Genomic DNA, 23,412 nt, shown 5'->3' with positions numbered 1-23,412 from the left:
GAGTCACCCATTTGGATTCCGTTAGGACCTATGGAGTCCTAATAATCCAGTCTTTCCAGCCCTTCCCCAAGTGCTGGAGCCTGCCTTGGATAGAAGGTCTTTTCTGTTTGCTGGATTAGAAGGAAGACCTTGTGTCAGTTCAAACTCACGTTTTATCCCAAAAGCCCTTTCTTTGTTTGAGTGTCTGGAAAACCCAGTTTGCAAACCACACCAAGGGGGTTGTACCTCTTCTGTTGGTCCTCAGGGTACCCAGGACTGAGTTATCTTGTTACCTCTTGCCGCCCCTGAGCAAGAGTCTTACCTATGGTGGCTGGCACTGTGGATTGATTTAAATCACCAAGTGGAAAGCCTTGATTTAGATCATCGGTTGTAATCAACTTTTCCATTTGTACTTCAGTTATTTTCTAAAGAAAGGTGTATTTTCACGTTGATTTACAGCTAAACAGAGCCGTCGTACCAGATTTGGTACATCTTTTTTGCTACCTAGTAGGATATGCGGTAGCTATCTATATTTAAGCAATTATATAGCTTAATATTTCCAATTCTTATTAAATTGTGGACTTTTAGTATGTTAGAAAACCGTGAATGACATATTGCTTCTATACTAGAAAATTCACTTTTTGCTCATGATTTGTGTCATGCTGCACTAGGATGGTAACTGGAATTTAAACACATACACAAGCATATACAATTGATTTTTATTAAACCAAACCACTTGAGAAGTTTATGTATCCAAAACATTTAATCAAAACATGTTTCACATTTACAACTGAATGATTTATTAAACAGAGGGATTAACTGTTATCAGTGAATTAAACTGATTATTTCAGCTCAGCAAGTGATCCCCGTGAGATACATGATGATATCTCCTGGAGTCAGAGGCCACGTCCCAACCCCTGTGAGGACTTTGCCGTCTGCTGCACTCACTAGCACAGCCCCTGGGTCTCCCAGAAGATCAAGCTCTTAATTCAGTAGATGATCTACTGTGCCATGTTTATAAAGCTTGGCCTCAAAAGTCAAATGTTTTTCCCTCATCCTTTGGCTAGGAAACTCAAGTTTTGATAGAGGATGGATTCAGCATTTTTATTTAAATGTTTTAAGAGATTATTATAAGTTTAGGTCTTGACATATATTGCATTATATTCAGCTTTCATTTTAAACAGATGTCTTTTTAAAATTGAAAGACTTACTATGATTTGAACAAAATAAAAGAATCCATTTTTTAAATCATCATTTTGTTATCCACCCTGGTGACTGGGTATTGGTTCCTTGACATTACTAGCCTCTCAGCCACTCAAGCACTCCTCCAAGCTGTGCAAGCCCTGTCTTCGCCGTGCAGGTTAACAATAGGTGTGTTCCAGTCCCCGAGTGCCCTTGAAGTGTTCTCTTGTGATACCCAGCCCCTGACACTGGCTATTCACCGAAATCCCAGATTCTCTGCTTCCAAAGGAGTGGTGTACCCCAATTTACCAGTTTTACCTTAAACCACCACTACTGTATAACACGCAGCTCTTGTAATGAAACAAAAGGTTTATTTAAGAAAGAGAAATTCCACTAGAAACCAGAGTGATGGAAACAAATGGTTACAATACAAAACAAAATAATAAAATGTGAACTAGGGCCTACACTTATTAATAATTCCCTTTTCTGTCTAATAAAGTAGGTTCTTTTCCCCACCCCAACAAAGTTGTCTGTTGCAGAACTGGCTGGCCTGTGGTGACCAGAGTCCACTCTTTCAAGAAAAACGCCTCTGCTCAACAAATGTCTCCTCAGTGCATGGAAGGAGAGGGTCTTTCTTTGCCTGCCATATACGGAGGCCTGGTCTATGCTAAAAAAAATTAATTGGCTTAACTACATCTCTCGGGGGTTCAGAAAAACACGCTGAGCAGTATAGTTAAGCCAACCTAACTCACAGTGTAGACAGCACTACATTGATGGAAGACTTCTTCCTTTGACGTACCTACTGCCTCTCCAGGAGTTGGGTTGCCTAAAGCTGACCGGAAAACCCCTTCCATTCATCTACGTAGTGTCTACACTGAAGCCCCAACAGGGGCACAGCTTTAGTCATGCTGCTGTAGCATTTCAAGTGTAGACAAGTTATAATGTTCCTTTTTACCTTCAAGTGGTTTTGATGGTTTGTGGTTGACTTTGATGGTTTTCCATTGACTGTTCTGGGATGAGGCAAGGGCAGGCAATTGAACAATGCATTACAAAATCACCTAGCAAGGGAGGGGTGACAACTCCCTCCCCTTGAATGGGTCATCACCAAGACACATGATTCCCTGGTGACTAACTTCTACTCCAAGGCCATAAGGGCATAATTTTCAATATAGTTACATTATTCCCTACATATTACCTGTACACACATGTCATAAACATACAGTTATGGGTTAATTCCTCTTTTACCTGTAAAGGGTTAAGAAGCTCACATAACCTAGCTGACACCTGACCGGAAGGACCAATAAAGGGACAAGATACTTTAAAAATCTGGAAGGGGGAAAAAGTCTTTTGTCTGTGCTGTGTGTGTGCTTTTGCCAGAGACAGAGAAAGAAGGAGCCATCCCACTCCTATAGGGTAGTGAGTATTTAGAGAAGGAATGTGTTAAATTACTTTTATTTTCTTGTTTGTGAGTTCTTTTGTAAATAAGAGGGCGTGTAAATTTGGGTTCTTTGTGTAACTTTAAAGTTTTGCCCAGAGGGAAATCCTCTGTTTTGAATCTGATTGTCTGTGAGATTATCTTTCATTCTAATCTTACAGAGGTACTCCTTCCACCTTTTTTCTTGAACTAAAATTCTTCTAAGAACCTGATTGGTTTTTCATTGTTATAAGATCCAAGGGTTTGGCTCTGTGTTCATCATGACTAAGTGGTGAGGGGATATTTTCAAGCCTTCCCAGGGAAAGGGGTGTAGGGGTTTGGGGAGGATTATTCTCAATCCTGCCCGGGAAAGGAGGGTTGGGGACTTGGGAGATATTTGGGGAAAGGCAGAGTTCCAAGTGGCTCTCCCTAAATCTTTGATTAACTCGCTTGGTGGTGGCAGCGTACTGTTAACCTAAGCTGGTAAAAATAAGCTTAGGGGGTCTTTCATGCGGATCCCCACATCTGTACCCTAAAGTTCAGAGTGGGGAGGAAACCTTGACATCCATCACAATGATTATGGATATTGATAAGTTACAAGCTTTCAGTAGAGACGTCACAAACTACCTTTGTGGATAAATACCATGCAAGCAGTATATTGGGTGTAGTGAATTTGTCAGGCCTGAGACAGGAATTGCTTGTAGAGAACAGTGAACCCTTTTCCCAGTTAACATCATTTAGCTTCTGTCATACCTCAAAAGAGTTGTTTAGTCTCTGTGACTCGCCTTAATCACCCCCCACTGTTGATTCCTGGAAGGACTGTGGTAACCCTCCCCCATGGAGTAGAACACAGTCTTACATAAATCATTCATAAATGTAATACAATGGTCCCTCCAAGAGGCTGCATTCGGTTGCAATATGTGTCACAGGGGATTTTGTAGAGAAAAGCAGCAGAAGCAGTTAAGCACTTCTCTTGCTAGCAAGGTGATATCACCGTTCTCCAAGTCAGCATGCACAGAGGCCAGTTGTTAAACCATTATCCCAAACCATATTCCAAACCTGGGGACAGGGCACTTGTACTCTCTGCCTGTGTCAGCTCTTAAGGTTTTGCTAACCGCATTTAAGTCCATATGTAGACAGAGGCCATCTACAAAATTAATTGCTACTCTGTTGGGAGAAATGAATCCTAGAATATCAGGGTTGGAAGTGACCTCAGGAGGTCATCTAGTCCAACCCCCTGCTCAAAGCAGGATCAATCCCCAACTAAATCATCCCAGCCAGGGCTTTGTCAAGCCGGGCCTTAAAAACCTCTAAGGAAGGAGATTGCATCACCTCCCTAAGTAACCCATTCCAGTGCTTCACCACCCTCCTAGTGAAAAAGTTTTTCCTAATATCCAACCTATACCTCCTCCACTGCAACTTGAGACCATTACTCCTTGTTCTGTCATCAGGTACCACTGAGAACAGTCTAGATCCATCCTCTTTGGAACCCCCTTTCAGGTAGTTGAAAGCAGCTATCAAATCCCCCCTCATTCTTCTCTTCTGCAGACTAAATAATCCCAGTTCCCTCAGCCTCTCCTCATAAGTCATGCTCCAGCCCCCTAATCATTTTTGTTGCCCTCCGCTGGACTCTTTCCAATTTTTGCACATCCTCCTTGTAGTATGGGGCCCAAAACTGGACACAGTACTCCAGATGAGGCCTCAGCAATGTCGAATAGAGGGGAATAATCATGTCCCTCAATCTCCTGGCAATGCCCCTATTTATACAGTCCAAAATGCCGTTAGCCGTCTTGGCAACAAGGGCACACTGTTGACTCATATCCAGCTTCTCGTCCACTGTAACCCCTAGGTCCTTTTCTGCAGAACTGCTGCCTAGCCATTTGGTCCCTAGTCTGTAGCAGTGCATGGGATTCTTCCGTCCTAAGTGCAGGACTCTGCACTTGTCCTTGTTGAACCTCATCAGGTTTCTTTTGGCCCAATCCTCTAATTTGTCTAGGACTCTCTGTATCCTATCTTTACCCTCCAGTGTATCTACCACTCCTCCCAGTTTAGTGTCATCTGCAAACTTGCTGGGAGTGCAGCCCACACCATCCTCCAGATCATTAATGAAGATATTGATCTAGTTATGACATGATTGTAATGTAGGTGGGATCTGACTCAGGTTCTGAACCATAACTAGAGCCATACAACTGTCCAGTTCAGAACAAACTTAAATAATGGTTCAGTCCTGTGCACTGTGCAAGACCAAACCGTTTGGAGGGATTACCATGCTGTGTGTTTTACTGTAGGAATCAGTGTTGACAGGACCTCAGAGATAACAGGCAAATGTTTATTATTTGTATTACTGTCGCACCTCAGAATCCTAGTTACGAACCAGGACTCCATTGTGCTAGGTGCTGTACAAACAGTCCCTGTCCAAAGAGCTTCCAATCTCAGTATAAGACACAAGGCAACATACAGATACAGGGCAGGTGGATACAGACAGAAGGGGGATAATATTGGTCAGCATGATCGGCTTTAGTCTCAGCACACCAGCAGCCTGACCGTTGTCAAGGGTTTTGTCGGCATTGCGAAAAAGGAGAATTTTGAGGAGGATAATGAGGAAAATCCAGCTGTGCGTTTCTGGTGAAGTACCATGACCTTCAGTGGAGAGTTGACCAGTGCTTGCACTTTAAAGCCTAAATATGTTGATTTAACAGGCCTTTGGGATGATTAGATGTTCTCTTCTCTAAGGGATTTTTGGCTGGAGATGTAATACTCAGTGCTTGTAGTCCTTGTCAGTCCTACAGCCGTTAAGTATTTAATCGTCCCGACACCTCTGTGCGATATCTCTATCTGTGGGGGAGAACAGTGGGACTGGCCTAGCGCTTTAGATTATGAACCCTCAATAGGTGAGACATGCCCTCCAGTTTCTCCTCCTCAGACCCACTACTATCACTTCTCTTCTTGTCTGGAATGAATTTTTCCTGGCAGGGCTGAAATTTGGTAACTAATACCCTGGTGGCTGATGAAAGTATAGATGGTCTGATCCCTGAGTCTGAGGGAAACTGGCCCCAGTACTGCTTGCTATGTTCTCAGTGGCCTCACGTACTTTTGGGGTGGGGGATGAGACAAAACTGAGCCTTGTGGAACACTGCTCAAGAGTTCCTTGACCCCAGAGACAGCCAAAGATGCCTTGCCTCAGCCTTTGCACACAGGGAACGTTGAAGACAAGTTGGTGTTTGCAGCGACTGCTAGCATCGAGACATGGCTTTTCAAAATGCGGTCTAACACTGTCTGTCCCACTGTCTTCCCACAGAGAAGGGTGACAGACTTGACGAATAATGGCCCCACTTGATTTTTATGATCAGTGCCACCATGGTTCTGGCTCGCAAGCCAGAACGTGCTCCTGGGATCTCTAGAACCTCAGCGAGCGAAACGGTCCGATTCTAGTAGAAAACACCTTGTTTGTTCTCCATCGGCTGCAGATCTGCCCCTATAAAGGAGGTCAAACTAACAGTCCAGAAGTAGTCATGCTAGTGGGCTGATGGTGACATGGTGCTAAAATGTGGAAGCTTCATTCTTCCGTAAGCAGATGAGTGATGGATACTTAGAGATTTGTTCCTTGGGCTGGGATAGGGTCAGGTGCTCTGTATTATAAAAAGTATTAATAAAGGGGCTGATCTGGGATTTCATGACTTCTAACATTTTTTGCTTATTTTAAATTCTGTTCCAAGCCCATTTTAACGCCTGGCGTTTTTAAGACGTGAAGTGCTCCAGAAATGCCAAGACTGGCGTTCTTGTATCCTTACTCTATTGTGCACCTTAGCCTGTTGTGGGAGGCTGGTGAGAGCTAAGCTGCTGCGGTGGCTATTTTTAGTAACACTCGCTTTTGCTGGTACGTAAGGAACTCTCCCAATCAGATTTAGGAAACAGATTTAAAGAGACATCGTCAGATGGAAAAACAAATTCAGAGGTTGAAAAAAAAAAAAAACTCATCTACCACGAAAAAAACCCACTGATGTTCTTTCCGTGACAGCAATCTGATTTACTCTTCGATATTGTGTAAGTTTGCTTTTTGCATTGCTCTTGGCTTGGACATAAAAAATCAACTAGTCAATTTGCTTTTATTCTATTCCTTTTCATTTTCAAATTCTTATACGTTGCCTCAGTACTGCAATATGTTGTACACGCTTTAGGGAACAATTAAATTGTTGATTAAACTTACCATTGGAATTAAAAGGAGCAATCATGGAAACTACAGTCTTGATCTGTGTAAAACCTTATTCCTGTAGAGTCTACATTTTGTATCAGATGTGATCTGACCTTTGAAAGAGGATGGGGAGGTGATAAGTAACAGTCAGCATATCAGCAACCGTCAGTCAAGAACAAATCATGTCAAAACAACCTGATAGCTTTCTTTGACAGGGTAATAAGCCTTGTAGATGGGGGAAAGTGGTAGACTTGGTATATCTTGACTTCAGTGAGGCTTTTGATACTGTCTCATGACCTTCCCATAAACAAACTAGGGAAATACAACCTCGATGGAGCTACTGTGAGGTGGGTGCATAACTGATTGGAAAACTATTCCTAGAGAGTAGTTATCAATGGTTCAGTCAAGCTGGAAGGGCATATCAAGTGGGGTCCCGCAGGGATCAGTTATGGGTCTGGTTCTGTTCCATATCTTCATCAATGATTTAGATAATAGCATAGAAAGGACACTTAAAGTTTGAGGACAATACCAAGCTGGGAGGGGTTGCAAGTGCTTTAGAGGATAGGATTAAAATTCAAAATTATCTGGACAAACTGGAGAAATGGTCTGAAGTAAATAGGATGAAATTCAATAAGGACTAATGCAATGTACTCCACTTAGGAAGGAACAATCAGTTGCACACATACAAAATGGGAAACGACTGCCTAGGAAGGAGTACTGCGGAAAGGGATCTGGGGGTCATAGTGGATCACAAGTTAAATATGAGTCAACCATGTAACACTGTTGCAAAAAAGCAAACATCATTCTGGGATGTATTAGGAGGAGTGTTGTAAGCAAGACATAAGAAGTAATTCTTCCGCTCTATTCCACATTGGTTAGGACTCAACTGGAGTATTGTGTCCAGTTCTGGGTGCCACATTTCAGGAAAGATGTGGACAAATTGGAGAAAGTCCAGAGAAGAGCAACAAAAATGATTCAAGGTCTAGAAAACATGACCTATGAGGGAAGATGGAAATAACTGGGTTTGTTTAATCTGGAAAAGAGAAGACTGAGGGGGGTGGGGACATAAGTTTTCAAGTATGTCAAAGGTTGTTATAAGGAGGAGGGAGAAAAACTGTTTTACTTAACCTCTGAGGACAGGACAAGAAGCAATGGGCTTAAATTGCAGCAAGGGCAGTTTAGGTTGGACATTAGGGAAAACTTCCTAACTGTCAGGGTGGTTAAGCACTGGAATAAATTGCCTAGGGAGGTTGTGGGATCTCCATCATTGGAGGTTTTTAAGAGCAAGTTAGACAAACACCTGTCAGGGATGATGTAGACAATACTTAGTCCTGCCATGAGTGTAGGGGACTAGACTAGATGACCTCTCGATCCCTTCTAGTTCTATGATTCTATGATTAAATCTAGGGTCTCCTGACTTTGAGGATCAGGACACTGGACTTATACATGTGTAAGTGTTTACCTGACAAAGTCCGAGTCCCTTGGAACATGGGTGCTGAATATGAAGGCCTGTGGATAAAAACATTGGACAAGAGATGGGTTCAATTCCAGGCTTAGCCACTGACTACTTGTGTGACCTTTGTCAAGCCACTTTATATCTCTGTTCCTTAGTTTCATTGCAAGGTAGGGTGTGGAGGATAAATTCAGCAAAGCTTGTGAGGCACTTGGGTTTATAAAAATATGGTAATAAGTGAATATAATGTAACTGGAATATGCTTCATGCAAAAGGTCTCTTGTAAGGTATCATTACAAAGCTTATAATCTACTGAGTGTGATCATCCTATTTGTATAAATGTACCACTCTTGTATCTGGGACTAGAAATATGAAATATAACTCTCAGGGTCTATTGTAATTATGCAAAGTGTGGGCCATTAATGGTGGTTTGGAATCTTAATGGCTCCCATCAACCAGGACAATTGACTAGGGCTCTGTTTGCAAGCAAGCCTTCCTGTGAGTCAGGCTGGGAGGAATGAAGGCTTGGGGTCTTACAGTGACATGTGATCATGTCACATGAACTGGAATCCATCTTTAACCTGGTGCTTTTCCAGTGAGGGGGGTGGAAACCCGGAGAGAGACAAAGGATTCCCACCTTATGCAAAAGATATATAAAGGGGTGGAACAGAACAAAGAGAGGAGAGGGGCCATCATGAAGAATCCCCTAGCTACCACCTGAGCTGGAACAAGAGCTGTACCAAGGGAAAGAATTGTGCCCAGGCCTGGAAAGTGTCCAGTCTGAGGAAAAAACTTACTGAAGCATCTCTGAGGGTGAGATTATCTGTATTCAGTTTGATTAGATATAGATTTGCACATTTTATTTTATTTTGCTTGGTGACTTACTTTGTTCTGTCTGTTACTACTTAATCCTACTTTCTGTATTTAATAAAATCACTTTTTACTTATTAATTAACTCAGAGTATGTATTAATACCTGGGGGAGCAAACAACTGTGCATATCTCTCTATCTGTGTTACAGAGGGCGAACAATTTGAGTTTACCCTGCATAAGCTTTATACAGGGTAAAACGGATTTATTTGGGTTTAGACCCCATTGGGAGTTGGGCATCTGAGTGTTAGAGACAAGCACACTTCTGTTAGCTGTTTTCAGGTAAACCTGCAGTTTTGGGGCAAGTCAGTCAGACCCTGGGTCTTTGTTGGAGCAGACGGGAGTGTCTGGCTCAGCAAGACAGGGTGCTGGAGTCCTGAGCTGGCAGGGAAAATAGGAGCAGAGGTAGTCCTGGCACGTCAGTTGGCAGCTCCCAGGGCGGTTTCTGTGATCCAACCCATCACAGTGGTCACTGAAATACCTAGACATTGATAAAATGTCATTGAAAACTTGCTACATTTGTTACCCATCACAGTGACCACACTCTGAAAGGCCATGTCTGTGCTGGGTACCTTTTTTGCACTGGGTCAGCTACACCGATGCAAAGCCGCAGTGCGGATGTGCTGCACTGGGGTCAGAGGGGGCTTACAGTAGTGATTTATTCTCATTGCGCCAGTGAAATGTTTAGTAATTTCCCTCATCTGAGGTGACTCTGATCTAACTCATTCACTTGAAAAGTCAAGTGAAGACAGGCACGCTGCTTCTATCACACGCTAAGATGGTCAAGCTAAAGCCCAGGTTAGCATATGTTAAAGTATACACTGCCCAATCTACGCCAGATTTTTCAAAAGTGCCAGAATGTGTTTTAATATCACACCTCTGAAGTCTAAGTCTAGACAAGGCCCAATTGATGTGAAAACTCAAGTTAGTTAAGGGGACAATGTCGACTTGAAATCTCGTGTATTTTTTTAAAATTGAGTTAAAAGGATTTTCTTGATCTGTATATAAAGACCCTTATTACTAGGGTTGTCGATTAATCACTGTTAACTCACATGATTAACTCAAAAATTAATCGTGATTAATCGCAGTTTTAATTGCACTGTTAAACAATATGTTTTTCTACATTTTCAAATATATTGATTTCAATTACAACACAATACAAAGTGTACAGTGCTCACTGTATATTATTTATTACAAATATTTGCACAGTAAAAATGATAAACAAAAGAAACAGTATTTTTCAATTAACTTTATATAAGTACTGTAGTGCAATCTTTTTATCCTGAAAGTGCAACTTACAAATGTAGATTTTTTGTTTGTTTGTTACATAACTGCACTCAAAACCAAAACAATGTAAAACTTTAGAGCCTACAAGGCCACTCAGTCCTACTTCTTGTTCAGCCAATCGCTAAGACAAACAAGTTTGTTCCCATTTATGGGAGATAATGCTGCCCGTGTCTTATTTACAATGTTACCTGAAAGTGAGAACAGACATTCGCATGGCACTTTTGTAGCTGGCATTACAAGGTATTTACGTGCCAGATATGCTAAACAGTCGTATGCCCCTTTATGCTTCGGCCACCATTCCAGAGAACATGTTTCCATGTTGATACTTGTTTAAAAACAAAAAAAAAAGTTAATTAAATTTGTGACTGAACTCCTTGGGGAAGAATTGTATATCCCCTGCTCTTTTACACCCGCATTCTGCCATATTTCAGGTTATAGCAGTCTCGGATGATTACCCAGCACATGTTGGTTTTATGAACGCTTTCGCTGCAGCTTTGACAAAATGCAAAGAAGGTACCAATGTGAGATTTCTAAAGATAGCTACAGCACTTGACCCAAGGTTTAAGAATCTGAAGTGCCTTCCAAAATCTGAGAGGGACGAGGTATGGAGCATGCTTTCAGAAGTTTTAAAAGAGCAACACTTCAGTGTGGAAACTACAGAACCCGAACCACCAAAAAAGAAAATCAACCTTCTACTGGTGGCATCTAACTCCTGATGATGAAAATGAACGTGCGTCGCTCCGCTCTGCTTTGGATCGTTATCAAGCAGAACCCGTCATTAGCATAGATGCATGTCCCCTGGAATGGTGGTTGAAGCATGAAAGGACATATGAACCTTTAGCGCATCTGGCACGTAAATATCTTGAAATGCAGGCTACAACAGTGCCATGTGAATGCCTAGTCTCACTTTCAGGTGATGTAAACAAGAAGCAGGCAGCATTATCTCCATAAATGTAAACAAACTTGTTTGTCTTAGCGATTGGCTGAACAAGAAGTAGGACCGAGTGGCCTTGTAGGCGCTAAAGTTTTACATTGTTTTGTTTTTGAGTGCAGTTATGTAACAAACAAACAAAAATCTACATTTGTAAGTTGCACTTTCACGATTGTTTTATTTTTGAGTGCAGTTTTTTTGTACATAATTCTACAGTTGTAAGTTCAACTTTCATGATAAAGGGATTGCACTACAGTACTTGTATTAGGGGAATTGAAAAATACTATTTCTTTTGTTTTTTACAGTGCAAATATTTGTAATCAAATATAAATAAAGTGAGCACTGTACACTTTGTATTCTGTGTTGTAATTGAAATCAATATATTTGAAAATGTAGAAAACATCCAAATATATTGAAATAAACGGTATTCTATTGTTTAACAGTGCGATTAATCACGATTAATTTTTGACAGCCCTACTTATAATACCACTTGCCATCATAATATGCTAGTACCTGTCCATTAGTGCCTGTGCTAACTTCTCTGGTCTCACAACCACACTTACGAATGTTTTTAAAAAATGGGTCTCCCCCTTGCGTAAAAGGCTCAAACAGGAGAAACTGAACGTGGGGGAGAGGGGGAAATGAAATGGGCCATATACGAAGTGCTATAATTGGCACAAAATAAATGGAAAAAAGACGGTCTCCAGTCTTTCAATTATAGTTAGGCTTCGCAGAATTCAATTTTTTTGTAACTTTGATAGATAATATTGATTTTTTTTTTAAGCATTTTATTTATTTATATCGATAAATATGTTCACAGTTGTGGGAAATTAGGGCGTAGAGGGTCCAGAGGATTACTTAATGACTATAGATGTTGGGATTCAAAAAGTTAAAGCTTTATAAACCGCTAAAACACAAATTGTCTGTTGTCAAAATATACAAAGTAAATATTCTTAAATCAAAACAAAATGGTACCTGTGTAACTTTGAGTGTGATATAATATCTCATTGAAAGGTGACATAGGGCCAGAAAGAGTTAATTAACTCACAGACTGATCTGACCCAGGACCAAACTTTAAAGACTGGTTAGGAAGATATGTAAATGAATAGAGCTTTGAAATGCAAGTCTGCATTGTTAGAGATAGAAGGGTTGATGTTTGCTCAGGTCTTGTGATGTCAGCAAACGAGTCTTGTCTATTACTATAGCTTTGATTCAAAGATCAAAAAAGGAATATTAATATTTAGGAAGACACTTGAGTGAAATAGTATTATTGTCTCTGTCTCTTTGAAGGTTGTGATAACCTGTATCTGAACTGTTTAATGGATGAATTACCCTGTGCTAATTGCCAAGAGGTGGCAAAGTTTGCAGATGACTCTAAACTGCTCAAGATAGTTAAGACCATAGCAGACTGTGAAGAACTTCAAAAAATCTCACAAAACTAAGTGATTGGGCAACAAAATGGCAAATGAAATTTAATGTGGATAAATGTAAAGTAATGCACATTTGAAAAAATAACTCCAACTATACATACAATATAATGGGGGCTAATTTAGCTACAACAAATCAGGAAAAAGATCTTGGCGTCATCGTGGATAGTTCTCTGAAGATGTCCACGCAGTGTGCAGAGGCGGTCAAAAAAGCAAACAGGATGTTAGGAATCATTAAAAAGGGGATAGAGAATAAGACGGAGAATATATTATTGCCCTTATATAAATCGATGGTATGCCCCCATCTTGAATACTGCGTACAGATGTGGTCTCCTCATCTCAAAAAAGATATACTGGCACTAGAAAAGGTTCAGAGAAGGGCAACTAAAATGATTAGGGGTTTGGAACAGATCCCATATGAGGAGAGATTAAAGAGGCTAGGACTTTTCAGTTTGGAAAAGAGACTAAGGGGGGATATTATAGAGGAATATAAAATTGAGTGATGTGGAGAAAGATAAGGAAAAGTTATTTACTTATTCCCATAATACAAGACCTAGGGGTCACCAAATGAAATTAATAGGCAGCATGTTTAAAACAAATAAAAGGAAGTTCTTCTTCACACAGCACACAGTCAACTTGTGGAACTCCTTACCTGAGGAGGTTGTGAAGGCTAGGACTATAACAGTGTTTAAAAGAGAACTGGATAAATTCATGGAGGTTAAGTCCATTAATGGCTATTAGCCAGGATGGGTAAGGAATGGTGTCCCTAGACTCTGTTTGTCAGAGGGTGGAGATGGATGGCAGGAGAGAGATCACTTGATCATTACCTGTTAGGTTCACTCCCTCTGGGGCACCTGGCATTGGCCACTGTCGGTAGACAGGATATGGGCTAGATGGACCTTTGGTCTGACCCAGTACAGCTGTTCTTATGTTCTTAGGAGAAGGAAAGTTAAGCCTATTGTTTTCTCAGGCCAAAAGGCTGCTGGAAATGTATAAAAACCCTGGGACGTGACCCTTCTTCATCTCAAATTTGCTTTGGGTTTCAAGAAGGGGAAACCCTAAGCCATAAGAATTGAGGTCCCCAGTCACTGACTGGAGTCACCCTGAATATGGACATTGGACTATAATCTATGAACTATTTCTAAAAGGACTTTTGGCAAATACAAGCTCACCTCTGCTATGTATCTGAACCTCAAAAATTGAGTTCAAGTCTGTATGTATATTGATCTTTTAACTAACTCTCTCTCAGTTAATAAGAATTGGCTATAAGCGTGTATTTTGGGTAAGATCTAAGTTATAATTGGACCTTGGTGTGTGGCTGATCCTTTGGGATTGGAAGAACCTTTTCTTTTATATGATGAGATAAGATTTTCAGTAATCATCATATCTGACGTGTGTCTGGATGGAGGCCTGAAACTGGGCACTTTAAAGGAACTGCGTTGTTTGGACTTCTGAGTAACCAGTGAGGTAATAGAGAAGCTGTTCTGTGCTGGTTTGGTAAATCTAAGTACTGGAATATCCACCAGCTTTTGGGGTTTGTCTGTCCTGTTTTGTTTGCAGTTCATCCTAATTGAGTGACCTCAGCTGGCTCCCACGGCCAGCATTGTTACAACCTGTTTCTACTGTTCATTCGTTAGTCTGTTTGTAACAAGCCTAATTCAGAAGTCTAAATAACTGGATTTTGACAAGTAAAAATGCTTCTTGAGAACTTATTAATCTATAATAATAGAAATATACAGATAGGCAAATATTTTTTAGTCAGTTGGGTGTATGGTAAAATAGATCTTTATCGACATTTACCAATAAAAATCTAATCCTTCCAAGCCTAATTATAGTGATCTTGGGTGTTACTTGTACCAATAGTAGGCAAAATGCTTTCAGACAAGTGATTCTTTTACTTGTCCAGGGTGAACGGGACTAGAAATAGAGGGTGGAAATGGAGCAGAGGCATTGTTGTTGTAACGGGAGCAGGAATTGGACTTCTGGGTTCTATTCTGAGCTCTAGGCAGAAACAGTCTTTTTCTGTGTTTGTACAACGTCTAGCACAGTGGGGTTCTGGCCTATGTCTAGGGCTCTTAGGTGCTAATAGAAATAATAATGGCTCTACCTGTGTGACCTTGGGCAAGTAACTCAACTGTGCTTTCATTTCCCCATCTGAAAAATGGGAGGATTCTTGCTTCAAGTGTATTTGTAAGGCTTAATTAGGGGCTGTCTGCAAAGCACTTTGAGATGCTCAGAGGTCAGTAAAGCATTGTCCCTGCCCAGACATAGTAAGAACGCTCTGCAGCTTGTATATATTGAATACTTTACAGACGCTAATGAAGTAAACCTCAAACCATCTGCAAAATAGGAAGAAGTATCCTCATTTCCAGTGCTGAGAGAACAAATGCTGTGACTTTCCCACTGTCCTACAGTGAATCATTTGCAGAACCAGGAGCCAGAAGCAAGGTCTCGTGTACCTAGTCCTGTGCTCTGACCACAGGTCCACTCCAAGACACAAACTTCTGTTGACAGCTTTGTGTCTATTCAACCAGCCATGCTGGCCCTTCAGTCCCCCTAAAATGTATCAGCAGCCATTCAGCTCAGAGGCAAGTCTAGCTATACTAGCCTGAATTTAGAAAGGAAGCTGTATAGATTGACAAGGTCTCCAATGCTTATTGTATCCTCCAACGTGCATGCAAGGCTGTAATCTAGCTTCTGGGTGTGCAGCAACTGTGCAGGCTAATGCAGAGGCCACTGTAAACGTAACAGCAGCTGTGGTGTAGCTTTGGGCATCTGCTCGTGCTTTACTGACAGGGCACGTCCTAGGGCTGAAAGCTCCGCTGGGTTGGCTTTTGTTGCACATCCTGTTGGTATGCATTTGGGAGGGCCCTTTGAATAGGGGTAGGGGGAAACACTCTGACCCTTCCCCTCAAATTCCCCAGTCGTTGCCAGAGCAGGCAGGCAGCTGGAAACCCTCTGGCCACTGCAGGAATGTGCGTTGGTTTCAGCAGCCATATTTCCAAGGGAAGGCTGGGATGTACTCGGCCACAACAGAGAGGATCAGTTCAAAGATGTCTGCGTACTTCAGTCAGCAGTAGGGAAAGGGTTAAACACTGACCTGCCCAGGTTGAAGGGCACTTTTCACCCTTCATAAATTTACAGATTTTTTTTTCCCCCCGCTAACTTCTTAAACCAGCCATAATTGGGATGTTTATCCTGTTTGGTTTTTTAAATCTGGTATCGGCTAGGGCCTTTTTTGAGTCCCTGTGTCGTGGAGAGTTAAACATGGAGCTCTAAAACTCGCTTCAGCATAGTTCCAGCTCCACGGATTTCGGGTGGAATTGTGCCAGTCCACAACTGCATAAAACCCAGGTGCGCTTAAACAAGGCTTTTCCCGGGCAAACCATCTGAAAAGCCAGGTTAGCTGGATCTGTGTCTGCAAGTCTGAATTGCAGAGTATCCGGGCTCTCAAACACAAACTGAAAATGATTTTAAATTGGTGCTTGGGTCCCCAGCCCCCTTTTTTTGATGATAGTTGTGTTACAGTGGCACAGAGTCGAAGTAATCGTCTCTGTGAGCAGGCTGCCTATTTTTATAATGCCCCATCACTAGCTTCACTCTGGTTCCAAGACCTTTTGGAGCTGAAGGGGGGGGGGGGGGGGGGAATTGCTCTTAAATGGCTAAATTGAAAATTACTGTCCATGGATTCGAGGGCCAGAAGGGAACATTGTGATAATCTAGTCTGGGACTTTATAGCCAAGTCCCCCGAATAATTCCCTTGGTAAATTGTTCCAATGCTAAATTTTTAACAGTGAGAGTAATTAACACCTTACTTCCAGTCTGAATTTGTCTAGTTTCACATGAAGCTAGGAAACTAACACGGGTGCCTAAGGATTTCCCTTTAATGTCTGTGTGGCGCTGCATAAGTGCCAAGTCTGATCTTTCCTTCTCTGGTGGAATGCCGAGGTATAAACCGGTTGCATCAAGCGTCTGTATCTAGGAAAAGGTTTAATAGGGGCGGATCGGTTTCCTACAATGTGTCCATTTAGCATGACTGTCCATTTCTGAATTTGGTGGCAGCTTGCCACCTACTGAGGCTGCTCCTGCCGCGCATCTTTTTGTGCCGTGTGCCTTTAAAGAAAGCAGACTCCTTGCTGTGACGTCTCTCTGGCTGTGGGCCAGGAAGCGGGGGAACCATCTCCTGCCAGCCTGAGAAGAAAACCAACAACTTTTCTTTTGTGTGTGGTTACTCTCCCTTTTTTGGTCTCTTCCAAGGTTTTAAATGCTAATGGCGGATTAAAACCCTTACACAGATTGTGGCTTTAGAAGTCTGGTAAGGCCTCAGCGAAGACTTTCTCTATCTTCCTTGTTTGTTTAAACATGGATGGAGGGGGGTGGCGTGGAGGGGGGTGTTTAAAAAATAATAATAAAATCACGGTCTCCTAGCTCCAAAGTCGGGCTGGATTATTGGGATTCTTTAAAATCAGCAGGATCAAGATCTCCTGCTTGCCCTGAAAGGTGCGAATAAGTAGCTAAACTCTGAAGCGACAGGCTAAGTTTGATTTGCCAACATCCGGGAGTTTTGGCTTCCCGTGGAGAGGGTGGGTTTTTTTCAAAATAAGTGTCTTTGTACTGACTGCGCTCGGTGGTGGGGGGTGGCCCCTTTCATCAGGCCAGTGGGGGCTGGGAATAGACGCAAACCTGATTTTTTTGGTGGGGGGAGTGGGGAAGATGTACGTGAAAGACTCTGGTGTTGGTTAATGACCCGAGTGGCAAGTGCTCAAATTCAGGCAAATTGCTGCGTGCTTTCTGCAAAAGGATCACGCCCCCTGTTCCTCCTCTTTCCTCTAAATCCAGGCCAGAGCTCTGAGGAATAGGGAATCAGGGGCAGGGGAGGGAGAATATAAGCAAGCAGCGGTGCTGGGGACTAGAGGAGTGGGAGCGGATCGTCTCTTCCTCTGGCTGTGTGGTTTGTTAGCAGAATTGCTAAATCCAAAGGAACATCCTTGCCTAACATGGTATTTTGCCTGGGTTAGCCACTGCAGCAGAGCACAGTCCCTTGTGTTACAGCAGCAATGGACAGAGACAGGAGTGTTTTTAACTCCCCTGAACGGCCATGTAGTGAAGCTTTAGTGCAGCGTATTCTGTCAGGGTTGGATTTTACTCCCCTTGTGTTCAGTCCAGGTGAGGATGCTGCTTCTGCAGTGGTGTGGGGCTTTGGGTGTCAGGGTGGTACCTGCCGTTGTAAAGCACTGGTAGCAAGACGAAGGCTTTTGTTACGTCACCTTTGAAAGCTTTTATTCAGGTATCGCCAACACCGATTCCGCCACCGTGAACGCGGCCTTGCAGCGGACATTAAATTTTTCTTCCCCTTGATACTTTGAGCTGCTGACCTTTCTTCCCCATCCCTGAAGTGAGGGAGCCTAGAGGAAGAGAGCAGCAAGCATGTCTGCCTAAAGCATGGAAGATCGATGGCTGGCATGTCTCCTCCTCCAAGGGATATATGGTCCCTACTCTCCCTAGGGAGCGAGCCACTCTGCCCGGCGTAGAACCTGCTGTCGGGCATCAGCAGCACCACAGGCTGGCTGTGACAAAGAAGTGGTCTGAGCACAAAATGCTGGAGTGATAATCTCATCTTGGACACTGACTTCCTTTGTTCTTGGGCAAGTCACTTAATTTACTATTTTATTATTTGCATTGAAGGGCTCACCCAGGTTCAGGCCTTTTTAGGCTAGGCATCCTACGCCTTAAACGAGTTCATGCCCTAAAGCATTTATAATCTAAAAGGCAAGAGGAGACGAACAAGTGGACAGGAGGAGGAAGGACTAAGTAGTAACAGGATGTTTCACGCTGTGCCTCGCTTTTTCCATCTGGATAACGGGGCTAGCACCTCAGAGGTGTTGCAAAGATCAGTTACTTAAGCTAAAATTTTCAATCTTGTGTTCCAAAAGGTAAGTACCCAAATAAGAGGGGCCAGACTTTCACAGGTGCTGAGCGTCCCATTGAAGTCAACAGGACCTGCAGGTGGGAAATAGGGCAGCTTACTGAGGTGCACGACTTAACGCATTCAAGTGAGAAATCTAGCAGCCTAGAGGGTTTTTTAAAAAAATGTGAATTTCTTGCAGTCTCCAGCAGCTTTCACCAGCAAGTCTCTACCCTGCTCCCACTGCATCTCAGTCCTGATTCGGAGAAACTACCTCCAGGGATGAGGCAACAGTTTGCCAAAAGATTGAATACCCCAGGGAATCTGCTGAAATTGCCATCAAAGAGTGCCAAGTGTGATGGTAGTTCTTGTGATGTGAAAAGCTGCCTGCTAGGAATAGACCAAGACTGTTTAACTCAGGTGCACTACAGATGCTCATCACCAGAGTATCTGGACGCTTGCATAATCGCCATGACCCCTGCGAAGCTGGGAGCAGAACCCTGGACCTTCAGCTCTTGAATCTCTGCCACTTGAGCTCAAAGAGAATCAAAAAGCGTCTCCCTTCACGTAAGCCACAACAGCCATCAGAAGGTAAACGTTTGGCCCTGCCAACCTGAGCCAGGTTTGAACGAGTGAATCAAGGCAATAGGTTCTGTATCCTGTTAGTATTCCTTTGTGTGCTGGAATTTCGGTGGTAACAGGTGGCGTGTTTCCAGCAAAGCCATGGCTTGCGCAGACGTTCTCTGCCCTCTTCACCAGACGGTGGTGAGAAATGGCGTGGTCTAAGCAGACCCTGAAAACTCCAAGCAGTCACTCAACCAGCAGCGCGAAGGAAATCTTCCCTGGTGACTGAAGGTCTAACCCATGACCTCCTGCAGCATCGATTCGCTTTTATCTTTTAAAGCATAAGTTCCAAGTCCTTGTGGCTGCAAGGAAAGCTCTCCCAACGGAAACGGAGTGTGAACTGCTGCAGTGCTGTCTTTGAGTCTGTAGATAGACTGCTCCATTATCGCTGTTGCTGCCCCAGGCTCTGGCAAACAGCAGCTGGATGTAAATGAACCAGACTGGTCCGTTTCCCTGCTGGTGTTTCGAACCTGGGAGTGACAATGCCATGGTCAAGAATCCGGTCACTTTGTGCTCTTGCTTGGGAGAGCTCTGAGGAGCTGCAGCTAACCTGGGAAGTGGAGTTATCCTGGTGAGGAAGGCGACAAAGCAAGTCTGAAGGAGCAAATTAGAGAAGACCTGACTTGCACCCCTTAGAGAAGCCAGGGAGCTCTGGAGCGTGGAGCAGAGATCCAGCTTTGCTTTTCCAACAGCAAGAAAGGGCCTGTGGACCTTCCTGTCCTGGCACCTATTAGCCAGAGGCTGATATGAGTGTCCCTAAGCAGCCAGTAGGGACAGCATGCCGGTAAAAAGCACAGCACCCTGCCCTTCCCCGGCAGCTGGGTTTGGCAGTGGGCCTGAACCTCACTGGTGGGTGTCCCGCTAGCCCCTTCTTCCTTACGTGGCCAGAAGGTTTAATCCTCTGGCTGGTGGGTGTCTGAACTTCCTCTGAGCTCTGGTTATAACCACTTCTTCCCCCTCCCCAAATCTGAGTGGTGGCCCCCTTAGCCATCCGGTCTCCTTCAGCTCTGTACGGTAGTGCCTAGTATTACGCATGTTTTATCTGCGTTCATTCTCTGCTGTGCTGTAGCAGTGTGGCAACCCCACAGGAAGCAAAGGTCGCTGCGCCGCCGATGAGCTGCCATTAACCCAGTGAGACTGGGGTAAAGAGGCAGGCGACTCCAACGTGCTAGTAATAGGCTGTGGCGCTGGGGGGGTGGTCTCCTCTGCTGGTGCTTACTGCAGCTTCCCTGGGCTCGAGTTCTGCTAATTGGAATCCAAAGTCTGGGAGTTCGGTTTCATCCCCTCCAGCAGGTGGTTTGTGTTCGCTCCAGCCATCAGAAGGAAATGGATCTGGCAGCTCTAAAAGTGACTGGCTCTTAGTGCTCACTTCATGGTATATGCCAGAGGTAGGAGTACAGCAGTGCGGAGTCTCTGCGGTGGTTGTAGGGATAGGGTATCTCCCCTCCCTCCCAGGACAGCATTGGTGCTGCTGCGATTCCCCAGAAAGAGTTAACAGGAGACCATGGAGAGGAGCAAGGGGAGGAGTTTCTTATCATGGTGTTTGAAATGTGAGAAGGGCCCAATACAGGAGCCCTTTCATCTCTCCAGAGAACAAGCCTCCCCAGCTCTCTCCGGAACACCTCTTTCCAGGGAATCTGGCGAATTTTGAGTGGTTTTTCTCTCTCCCTGAAGGAGTCTGATTCTTCCAAAGAAACCCAGGCAAGGAAGAGAACCTGAAGAACCTTAAAGGGTGTGTTATAAAGCGCTGCCTTGGAAGCTTTTTAGGGGTGGGAGGCTCAGACGTGGCTAAGGAAAGTCAGATATGTGCAGGTCTTAGCTTTCAGCTCATGCCGCAGCAAAGCCTCTGGCATGCTCCGCTGGGTGCATTTCCACGGGCCTGTCTCTTGGGCGTGGCTTTCCTGGGATTTCAGAGGAAAGGGGAGAAGCCTGGCTCCCAGGAGCTCTTGATCTCTGGCCAGCACTTGCTGAAGCTCGAGTTCGTAGGAACGGTGCTGATTTCAAAGTAATTCATTAACCTTGCTCGCCTAGCTTAGGAAGGACCATTGACCAGGATCATCCCTGGCAGGTGCGAACCGGGCTCTGTGAACACCAAGAGGTTCTTGCTGACGCTTCCCTCCAGTTCGACTCCACCCGTGACGGAGCGAGAATGCTCGTGCAGACAAGGCCTTGGAGTCCATGGAGTTTCACCAGGGAGAGATTTAGCCTTGTACACGGAAGCCTGTGATCGTGCTCACTACAACTCTACAATCTGTTCCTTCCTCAGTCGTTGTTCCCTCCGATGTTTCAGTGCAACCCTGGGGAGGAGGGAATCTCTCTTTTCAGATGAGATTTGAAAAGGAGGTCTTGACAACTTGCGGTCACTACGAGAGTGTCCTAGCTAGTGCCTGGTTTGGTTAATTACATTCTGCTGACCTAAATTCCCTCTGCAGTTCCAGCTGGCTACAGTGTTCTGCTGCCTTTCCTGACCTCTGGATTGTGTGGCGTATTGCCCTGTGCTGTTAGACTGCTGCGTTCTGCCCCTTTGGTGGTTGCGTTTCAGCAAAGGGGGAAATAATCCCGACGTGCCCTTTGCCTGCCTTGCCAGGCTGCTGTGAAGCATCGAATTGCTCCCGCCTCTCCTGAAGCTTGGCTAACATTCAAAGGCCTCAGAGTTGAGCCACACTTTGCTTGGTTTCAGCTTAGCAGTTCATTTTTAGATCTTCTCCGGGTTTTCCTGGGACCCTGCTCTCTTCCAGATAGAGCAGCGCTGGTGCTTAGCAGGGACACGAGGGCCATCACCCAAGCAGAATCAGCTGCTGCTGACGGATTGCCAGCTCCTAAGCTGAGAGCCTGCTGGAGTAAAGAGAAATCCTCCCTCTGCTGTGATCTAGCAAAGCTGGAGAGGGGGAGAGAAACAGAACCAGCCATTTAGTGGGGGAGGGGTGGGTGGGAAGAGCCAGAAGTGGCTGCTGCTAGCATCTATGCTGGATGCTGTTAGAAGCCCCCCTTCCACCCCCCGTAGCTTCCCCCAGTGGGCTCTGTCTCAGCAGCTGGGTGTGGGGCGAAGAGGCTCCCTTCGGGGTGAAGGATGGGAGTCCGCAGCTGCCGCTAGCAGTGAAGGAAACCTGGCAGTCTGCTGCAGAGCAGGTCGTTTTAGGCCTTTATGCCACTGACTCGAGGGACGGATCTGATGGGGAAACTGACTCCCCCTCCTTCTCCTGATGGTGGAGCCTTGGCTCTAAACGTTCAGGGTGGGTGGGGAGGAGCCGGACTGAGATGTAAGTCTCTAAGGACCAAGCCCCTTGGCTGAAAGGCGATCTAGAACACCGGCTTGCTGTAGCTGTCTCTGGGGTCTGAATGAGGACGTCCTGCCCCGGTAGCATGCACCGACAGAATGACTTTCCATCGCATTTCACAAACATCAGCTACTCCTTGCGATCCCCCCGGGAATTGGACAGGCTCTATCCCCACTGCCCAGATGGGGAGATGAAGGCAGAGTGTTTTCAAGGCCAGAGGAAGAGCTGGTGTCAAAGCTGGGTTAGAAATTGGGAGTCTTTGACCCCAGTTCTCTTTTTAGTCCTGTACCTACTGCTGTCAATGGAGCTGCTCCTCAGAGTGGCAGTGAAATGGGGGTCAGACAAAACTTAGGAGTTGAAATAGAAGGCACTGTAATGATTAGGGGGCGAAAGGGGGTGCTGGGGAACAGGGCTAGTCTAAAAAATGCTTGGTCTCTGCCTTACTGAGCTACAGTGGCAAGTCAGGGTTCTTAGTGGGGACAGCACACGCCTGTGGGTACTGAAATACTCCAGTGTTGGTACTTGTCCAAGATGTGGTAATGACGCTTCTCCGCTAGTCTCGGGCCATACAAAGGGAAGTGCCTGGGGGGATCCAGGGCAGCCCTGCTTGTGGTCCTTCGGACTGTGTTATAATTCGACAACTCCTGCCCCTACCGTAGTGCTTGTACCTTAGCAGATTTCAGAGTAGAGCCGTGTTAGTCTGTATCTGCAAAAAGAGCAGGAGTACTTGTGGCACCTTAGAGACTAACAAATTTATCTGAGCATAAGCTTTCATGGGCTACAGCCCACTTCTTCGGCTGCATAGAATGGAACATATATTGAGGACACACACACACACACACACACACACACACACACACACACACACACA

General features: G+C 44.4%; 1 protein-coding gene across 8 annotated transcripts in view; it reads left to right on the top strand.

Moving 5' to 3' along the window:
- Positions 1 to 23,412, top strand: part of NUMA1 (nuclear mitotic apparatus protein 1) — a 75,140-nt gene that overhangs the window by 11,147 nt on the left and 40,581 nt on the right. For 4 of the 8 annotated variants that reach the window (XM_026659743.2, XM_026659744.2, XM_026659738.2 and 1 more), the window contains exon 1: positions 16,902 to 17,049. The exons of 1 other annotated variant lie outside the window; for it this stretch is intronic. The gene's annotated coding sequence lies outside the window, so the exon portion shown is untranslated. Of the gene's footprint in view, positions 1 to 16,901; positions 17,050 to 20,484; positions 20,652 to 20,852; positions 20,996 to 23,412 lie in introns of those variants that run through there. 3 more of the 8 variants (XM_026659742.2, XM_026659741.2, XM_026659740.2) reach the window with 3 other exon arrangements.

The sequence above is a fragment of the Terrapene carolina genome, unplaced genomic scaffold (genome assembly GCF_002925995.2).
Source record: "Terrapene carolina triunguis isolate 2854851 unplaced genomic scaffold, T_m_triunguis-2.0 Scaffold674, whole genome shotgun sequence".
NCBI classification, from domain to species: Eukaryota; Metazoa; Chordata; order Testudines; family Emydidae; genus Terrapene; species Terrapene triunguis.
Note: the sequence above shows the minus strand (reverse complement) of the source record. Positions and strands in the feature narration are given on the sequence as shown.